Genomic DNA, 9,665 nt, shown 5'->3' with positions numbered 1-9,665 from the left:
ATGGAGACGAGTAAGCGGAAGATGGCCCCCCTCCCCCCATGACACTGCAGGGCGGAAGCGACGTCATAACGTCACTTCTCCCCATAGCTTTTAAAGGGGCATTTTATTTTTTTTAAATGACATTTTATTATTATTTTTCTTATTACATTTCAGTGTAAATATGAGATGTGGCGTCTTTTTGACCCCCCAAATCTCATATATAAGAGGACCTGTCACACTTTTTTCTATTACAATAATAATATTCTAATAATAATATTGTAATAGGAATAAAAGTGACACTTTTTTTTTTTTTTTTAAAACAGTGTAAAAATAAAAAGGTAAAATAAATAAGAAAAAAATAAAAAAAATAATAATTTTAAACACGCCCCATCCCGCCGAGCTCACGTGCAGAAAGTAGCGCCCGCATATGAAAACGGTGTTCAAACCACACATGTGAGGTATCGCCGTGATCGGTAGAGTGAGAGCAATAATTCTACTTCTAGACCTCCTCTGTAGCGCATAACATGCAACCGGTAGAAATTTTTAAATGTCGCCTATGGAGATTTTTAAGGGTAAAAGTTAGTCGCCATTCCACGGGCGGGCGCAACTTTTAAGCGTGACACGTTGGGTCAATTTAATCGGCGTAACATTATCTTTCACAATATAAAAAAAAAAAACTGGGCTAACTTTGCTGTTGTAAAATATTATATATATATATTTTTTTTAAAGTGCACTTGTAAGACCGCTGCGCAAATACGGTTTGACAGAAAATATTGCAACGGCCACCATTTTATTCTTTAGGGTGTTAGAAAAAGAAATGTATAACGTTTGGGGGTTCTAAGTATTTTCTAGCAAAAAAAAAAAAACAGTTTTTAACTTGTAAACACCACATCTAAAAAAGAGGCTCGGCCTTAAAGTGGATAACAGTGTAAATTTGCTGTCCCCACAACACACAGCCATTGATGTCTAAACCGCTGGCAACAAAAGTCAGTACACCCCTAAGTGAAAATCTCCAAATTGGGCCCAACGTGTCAATATTTTGTGTGGCCGCCATTATTTTCCAGCACTGCCTTCACCCTCTTGGGCATGGAGGTCACCAGAGCTTCACAGGCCCATGATGACATCACAGAGCTGGTGGATGTTGGAGACCTTCCCCTCCTCCACCTTCCCTCTGAGGATGTCCCACAGATGATCAATAGGGTTTAGGTCTGGAGACATGCTTGGCCAATCCATCACCTTTACCCTCAGCTTCTTTAGCAAGGCAGTGGTGGTGTTGGAGGTGTTTGGGGTGGTTATCATGTTGGAATACTGCCCTGCGGTCCAGTCTCTGAAGGGGGGGGGGATCATGCTCTGCTTCAGTATGTCACAGTACATGTTGGCATTCATGGTCCCCTCAATGATCTGTAGCCCCCCAGTGCCGGTGTCTTGTAAAATAGTGTCCCCCATCAGAAGCTGTCCCCTGCGTACTGCGCATGCGCAGTACACAGGAACACAGATTCCGAAAATTGCCGAGGACGAACGGCGCCTGCGCCGTGAGTCCAGGTTCTATCCCCACTATCCAAGTGGACATAGAGTTAGAATAAAAAAGAGCCGAGCGGAGCGAGGCCGAGCCCGAAGCATGGCGAGCGGAGCGAGGGGCCCTCTAAAATTCTCAACCCTATGTCCGCTTGGATAGTGGGGCTACCTCCTCCACTCACGGCGCAGGCGCCGTTCAACTTCGGAGTTTTTCAGAAGCTTCGGCTGCTCCGTACTGCGCATGCGCAGTACGGAGCGGACAGCATATGATGGGCGGACTGTATTAGGCAGAACACCGGCAGCACTCATACAGCCCCAGACCATGACACCCCCACCACCATGCCTGACTGTAGACAAGACACACTTGTCTTTGTCCTCCTCACCTTGTTGCCCCCACACACGCCTGACACCATCTGACACCAAATACCTTTATCTTGGTCTCATCAGACCACAGGACATGGTTCCAGGAATCCATCTCCTTAGTCTGCTTGTCTTCAGAAAACTGTTTGTGGTCTTTCTTGTGCATCATCTTTAGAAGAGGCTTCCTTCTGGGACGACAGCCATGCAGACCAATTTGATGCAGTGTGTGGCGTATGGTCTGAGCACTGACAGGCTGACCCCCCCACCCCTACAACCTCTGCAGCAATGCTGGCAGCACTCATACGTCTATTTCTCAAAGACAACCTCTGGATATGACGCTGAGCACGTGACCTCAACTTCTTTGGTGGACCATGGCGAGGCCTGTTCTGAGGGGAACCCGTCCTGTTATACCGCTGTATGGTCTTGGCCACCGTGCTGCAGCTCAGTTTCAGGGTCTTGGCAATCTTCTTATAGCCTAGGCCATCTTTATGTAGAGCAACAATTCTTATCTTCAGATCCTCAGAGAGTTCTTGCCATGAGGTGCCATGTTGTACTTCCAGTGACCAGTATGAGAGAGTGAGAGCGATAACACCAAATGTAACACACCTGCTCCCATTCACACCTGAGACCTTGTAACACTAACGAGTCACATGACACCGGGGAGGGAAATGGCTAATTGGGCCCAATTTGGAGATTTTCACTTAGGGGTGTACTGACTTTTGTTGCCAGGGGTTTAGACATTAATGGCTGTGTGTTGAGTTATTTTGAGGGGACAGGAAATTTACACTGTTATACAAGCTGTACACTCACTACTTTACATTGTAGACAAGTGTCATTTCTTCAGTGTTGTCACATGAAAAGAGAGAAGGAATGTCACTGAGGGGTGTACTTACTTTTGTCAGATACTGTATAACCGGCAAAGCTAAACACCAGCCCAACCAGGACAGATCTGTCCAGCCGGTCCGGTAATCCCGGCGCCCCTCTACAGTCATCAGATCTTTATTCAAATAAGTAGGAAAGTTTGGTCACCGACCCCCCAGAGACACTGATGAGGTCACAGTGAGTATGGGGGGGGGGGGGGAGGAGAATCGATGCGCAGTGGGGGCAGGTACATCTCCAATTCCAGAGCCTTCCATTTGGCCTCTGCACGTCGCCAAGAGTCTTCACAAAGACCCTGATTGCCATCATAGCCCTCTGAGAGAATTGGGGCTTCGGGTATACCACTACTTGGACGACCTTCTACTCCTGGCGAAGGATCCAGCCCAGTTAGTGGAACACAGGAACATTCTTTTGACGACTCTAACAGAATTCGGATGGAAGATAAACCAGGAGAAAAGTCACCTTTCTCCAACCCAGGAGATGGTTTATTTGGGCGCTCTGTTCAACACAAGGAACGGAACAGTGGCTCTCCCACCTCAGAAGGCGACATCCATTATTCAACAAATGAAGAAAGTGAGTACGAGATCCTACCTGGCAGCCTCAAACTGTTTGAGCCTGATAGGTCGGATGTTGTCATGTATCCCTATGGTCCCCGGGGCCCATTGGCATTTGAGACATTTCCAGCTGGAGTTCCTGAGACTGTGGAACAGATGGTACCTATTCCAAACCCATACACTTGACGACCTTGATGCTCAGGAGTCTACATTGGTGGATGAAGAAACAGACACTTCTGAAATCACGCCCGCTAGGGAATGTCGACTGGATCACAATTACTACTGATGCCAGTGCAGCAGGTTGGGGAGCACACTGCAACCAGATCTCAGTGCAGGGAAGATGGTTCTTCCATACAGCAGGTGTGGTGTCAAATGTGCTGGAGGTCAGAGTGGCCTCCTTGCATTACTAACCCTAGAGTTCGAGATTACGGGGAAACCAGTTCTCCTCAGAATGGACAACAGGGCTGTGGTATCTTATGTACACCGACAAGGGGGACACGCAGCAGGTCCCTCCTGAAGGAGGTGGAACCCATAGTCCTCTGGGCAGAAAGGAGTCTAAAAGACCTGGGGGCAGTCAATCTGTCTGGTCATCTCAACTCGAGGGCCGACAGCCTTTCCCGCAAGTTTGTGGATACCAACGGATGGTCTCTACACCCGGAGATTTTCAACTGGATAGTGAACCAGTGGGGTCCCCTCGAGCTAGACATATTTGCAACAACATTCAATACCAAACTCCCAAGGTTCACCTCAAGGTTTTCTCACCCCCAAGTGGAGGCACTAGATGCCCTCTCAGCCCCCTGGGCATGCAATTGGGCCTATGCCTTCCCTCCATGGCTTCTCCTTCCAAGATTCTTGTCAAGACTTATGAGGGAAACCACGACGGTGATAGCGGTCCTACCGTACTGGCCAAGACGTCCTTGGTTCCCCACAGCAATGTATCTGAGTACCTGGCCTCCAGTCAAGGTTCCAATAATACCTCTTCTCCTGTCACAAGGATGTCACACCCATCCCAGATCCCCGCAGGCTGGAGCTTCACATCTGGCAGCTGAAAGGAAAAGGTTCCAATCCCTAGGATGTTCCAACAAAGTGATCACAACCCTGCTCAAAGCAAGAAAACCATCCACAAACGGTATACACGATAAGTTGTGGAACAAGTTCAGGGCCTTCATGATTGGCAGAAGCTGTGATCCAGATTCCCCATCATCCTCTCAAATTCTTGAGTTTTTGTAGGCAGGCCTAGACCTAGGTCTTGCACTAGGTACACTAAAAGGTACAGGTATCAGCAATTTCAGTGGCAACCAGTAGAAGATGGGCCGAGGAGCCATTGATAATCCAGTTCTTCAAAGCTGTCAGAAAGTTCTGTCCGCCAACTACTAACGATCTTTTCCCACTTGGGACCTTGCTATCATCCTAGAGTCCTTGGCCAATCCACCTTTTGCCCTTCAGAGTCGGCATCGCTCTGGAATCTAACCTTGAAGCTAGCCTTCCTGATAGCTATAACCTCTGGCAGATGGGTTTCAGAGCTCCAAGCTTTAGGAGCAGATCATAATCATATCATATTCTATCAGGACAGAGTAGAACTCAGAACAGTGTGAGGATTTATTCCCAAGGTCGCATCATCCTTGAACATGTCGGAACCTTGGGCACTCCCAACATTTTCGGAACAGGACTCTGGTTCTCTTCATGAGCTAGACATTGCCTCCACGTTGAGATGCTATCTGCAGGCCACAGCATCATTCAGGGGTTCCATCAGGCTGTTTATAATTCCCTGGGGTAAAAACAAAGGCAAGGAGGCGTCAACAAGAACGATTGCCTCATGGATCGTTAAACTCATCCACAAGGTGTACAGGACAAATGGACTGGAACCCCCTTCGGCGGTTAGGGCGCACTCCACCAGAGCGGTTTCTGCCTCTTGGGCGACAAGAGCGAATGTGTCAATTGAAACTTTTGTGGGGCAGCGACTTGGTCGCCCCAACATACGTTTCTGAAACATTACAGGGTGGACCCAGGAGCTCTCTCATCGGTGAAGTTTGGCAGACAGGCAGTCACATCAGCCTTCGCTTCTTCTAAATAATAATTTCTTTAAAATAAACTTCTAAGCATCATCCCACCCGTCTTAGCTAGTTATTTGTCACAGGTATGCTGCCATGGAGGCACCAGGAAAACAGAAAATTGTACCATACTTACCGTAATTTTCTTTTCCTGGTGCCTATCCATGGCAGCATACAATCCACCCTCAGTATTCTATATTACGGAGAATGCTGGGGCTGCGCTAACCATTTCTTTTATAATATTCACTAGTCCTGAGGGAGGAGCCAAGGCGGAGCTTGTCACAGGTATGCTGCCATGGATAGGCACCAGGAAAATAAAATTACGGTAAGTATGGTACAATTTCTGTTTTTGCCACAAGGATCTAGAGAAATTATTTATAGTGTAGCAGGTTATTTTAAAATTATGGCATACAATTCAAAATAAGGGATGCACATCCAAGTAAAAAAAAAAAAACATAAACGGCCGAACAGCACATTAATATCAGCATGTAAGGAGCCTTTGATCAGCAGCATTGCTGCATGTTCGGCCGTTTATGTTTATTTTTACTTGGATGTACATCCCTTATTTTAAATTGTATGTCATCGTTTTAAAATAAACTGCTACACTATAAATCATTTATTGGGCTCCCTGTGACAAGCATCGTTTTGGCAAGGATCTTGTGGGAGGAGCCATTGCCTTTTGGAGGAGCAGCTGGATCATTGCTGGGAATTCCCCCGCGGTTGATACAATGTCGTTTACAATGGCATTCTGGTGAGTGCATATTGGTGAAGAAAAAGCACTGATGTAACTTGACATGTTTGTTATCGAATGGGAACATACCATTATTGGATGATTCTCATTTACCTTTGGCACAGTCTGCACTTTATGGATTTTTGGATTTTTTTGTGATTTATGAGGTTTGTGTGTTGAAATATTTTTATTTATAAATTTTTTCCATAATTGTTATTGTTTTCCGGATAATTTGTACAAACAAGAGGTATGTGCGGTTCTGTTTATTAATTTTTTTCACAGTTAAATATACAAACACCGGTAGGTAGGGATGAGCTTGGTGTTCAAGTCGAACCCATGTTCACCAGTTAAAGTGGGTGTTGTGTGCCCCCAGCACAGTATACACCTGAAGATACCTTTATTGCTGGTGTTCTGTTTCTTTAATACAGGCATCTGCAGCAGTTAGTGGGTGTTGTGTGCCTCCAGCACAGTATAAACCTGAAGATACCCTTTATTGCTGGTGTTCTGTTTCTGTAATACAGGCATCTGCAGCCGTTAAAGTAGGTGGTGTGTGCCTCCAGCACAGTATACACCTGAAGCTACCTTTTATTACTGGTGTTCTGTAATACAGGCATCTGCAGTGCAGAAGTTAGAGTGTAAGGCTGACCGCAGGTCAGCCTGTATTTGTGGGAGGAGTCAGGTTGCACAAAGCCTGCCCTCCTCTGCCTCCTCCTCGCGTGGACTCATCCGGCTCCACGAGAGGGCATTCGTTTGGTTCTGCTGTGTATGTTGAGCGGTGGCGGGGGTCGCTTCTCCCGCCCGCCTCCTTTCTTTTTTATCATTAAGTCTATATCCTCCACCCACTCAAATTTTTTATTTTATTTTTGCTCTTTTTCTTGCAGGGGATTTAATAATTTTTCATCTTGGATAAAATGGAATATCTTCATTTCACTTTCTAGGGCCCATTGGTCCATTTTTTCACTTATCTCACTTATTTCATACAGACATACAGACCTGTATAAGGTGGCGTATGCCTGCAGCATCTTTTACATCATTTCTATTTTCACTAAGAGTTAAATTTTGGTTAGATTTTTGGTCAAAATGTTTTCTTTTTGCTTTCTTTTGAGTTTTCTTGAGTATTTTCACTGCTTGGCAGCACATGCTAAGATCTAATTGCAAGTGCGATTCAACTGTATGTAATTGCCTTCAATCTTTCAATTATGTGATATGCCTTGCTTCTCTTTATGTTTTATGCTATATATTTGATATTTGCTTGAAAGATGGTTAGCTATGAGTAAGCACTGATTACGGTGAGAAACACGTCAGCATTTTCCTGTACCCTGTTATTCTTTTGCTGTGGATTTTTTTATTTTGTTTTGATGTGACCCACGTTGTTTCAATTAAAGATGGGATTTCAAGTCTTTTTCCAGTGTGTGGCTATCCAGAGTTTTGTCCTGCTTGTTTGCTCATGGTGTGTGTAATGGTCAGCACCTGGGGCTCATCAATAGGAGACAGAGCTTCAGTCCTCGAGGATTACTTTGGAGCAGTGGTTCATCCTTTCTATTATACTTTGTTGTTAGAGACTTTTAGCGCTGCGCTTTTTGTATATTACTGATAGGAAGTAATCAAACAAGTCAGTGACATTGATTCTTTAATAAATTAACATGCAACAGTGCCTCCAGCCTTTCGGCATAAAACATAAATAAATAAAGAAATAAATATAAATGCACTGACTTAATTATTATTCCCTAAATTTGTTGCCCTATGTAAATATTTTAAAGCACAATAAAAATATATAAATGTATGAACTATGGAAAATGATAAATAAATACAAATGTGGTTAACAATTAAGTCACTAACAATCATCAGTAGGATTAAACGTATGATATAAACACATTTAAACTACATCATGGACTTGAAAACTGAATGACTAAAGATATATGTCTAGGAACTCAGATGGTTTACTTTCCACTCACAATTATCCCCACCACTGTACAAACAATTGGACTAGACAACCAGAAACTGGTCCACGCGATAAGACCGTCCGTAAGAATGAAGGGGTTGAGTCTATGCTACAGGCTGTGTTAATACAGCTTAGATTTAATAACTTAATCACTAGGGGTTATGATACCATGAATGTAATGTTACATCAAACAAAAATCTATCACCTGAATAATAACACACAATTGGTTGAATTCAGAAATAAGAAGGAAACTTCAACAAAGCAATTATGGAATTGAACTTTACCAATCAAGTGACCTGCACTGAGTTTGGAGCCACACCCAGGAAAAGCTGCTTATGATATGAAATGGAGAGGATATGGGAAGGCTGATGATCAGAAGAGAGATATAGAGGGCTCCTTTCTCAGATGAACAAGCGAAGATCTAAGTTGGGCCAATCAGAAGAGAAATTGATTTACTGTGGTGGTTTGATTATAAAAAGACAAGGATTGAAGCTGCCTTTATGCTCTAAATTTCTTTATCTTAGGACTAGTCTAGAGGGTGTATTCTAAAATATTTACCCACATCTTTACATGTCTCAGCCGCAGCTTTCCTGTCCTCCTCTGTCCTCTCTCCCCCCCTACCCTCTCACATCTCCCCTCCATGCCTGTCTGCTCCTGTGTCAGTGCCCCCCCCCCCCCCCCCTGCTGCTGAAATTTCATTTAAACTTTATACCATCCTGTCTGTTTAATAATCCTATATGCCTCTGTGTTTGTCTTTTATAAAAAAATAAGCTGTTCAGAGCGCAGTTTTCAGATCGCCAATCACCGCTTGCATGACCCGTGACCACTCCCCTCCTCTCCTCCTCCTTCCCTCCCGACTGGTGTCAGCGGGGAATGCTCAGCCCTGCCCGCTTTAGCTGTGAGACGAGAAGAGGAGAGAACTGGATGGTCACATGATCGGCACTCTGAAAATTGGTAAAGAAAGGCTTATTTTTATAAAACCCAGACACGGGCATATAGGATTATTAAACAGATAGGATGGTATAAAGTGCATTGAGTGGCTTAAGAACCACTTTAAAGTGATTTTAACCACTTGCTTACTGGGCACTTAAACACCCTTCCTGACCAGACCAATTTTCAGCTTTTGGTGCTCTCACACTTTGAATGACAATTACTCAGTCATGCAACACTGTACCCAAATGAATTTTGTGTCCTTTTTTCCCACAAATAGAGCTTTCTTTTGGTGGTATTTGATCACCTCTGGGGTTTTTATTTTTTGCGCTATAAATGAAAAAAGACCGAAAATTTTGAAAAAAACCGCATTATTTCTTTGTTTCTGTGATAAAATTTTGCAAATTATAATTTTTTTTCATACATTTTGGCCACAATTTATACTGCTACATATCTTTGGTAAAAATAACCCAAATTAGTGGATATTATTTGGTCTTTGTGAAAGTTAGAGAGTCTACAAGCTGTGGTGCGAATCGCACAAAACTGATCACACCTGATGTACTGGTGGCCTATCTCATTTCTTGCGACCCGAACAAGTCAGGAAAGTACAAATACCCCCCAAATGACCCCTTTTTTGAAAGTAGACATTCCAAGGTATTTACTAAGATGCATGGTGAGGTTTTTGATGTTGTCATCTTTTTCCCACAATTCTTTGCAAAATGAAG

This window comes from Lithobates pipiens, unplaced genomic scaffold (genome assembly GCF_037356315.1).
Source record: "Lithobates pipiens isolate NorthernLeopardFrog02 unplaced genomic scaffold, aLitPip1_a1.2 Scaffold_19, whole genome shotgun sequence".
Classification (NCBI taxonomy): Eukaryota; Metazoa; Chordata; class Amphibia; order Anura; family Ranidae; genus Lithobates; species Lithobates pipiens.
This window is presented reverse-complemented; position numbering follows the sequence as displayed.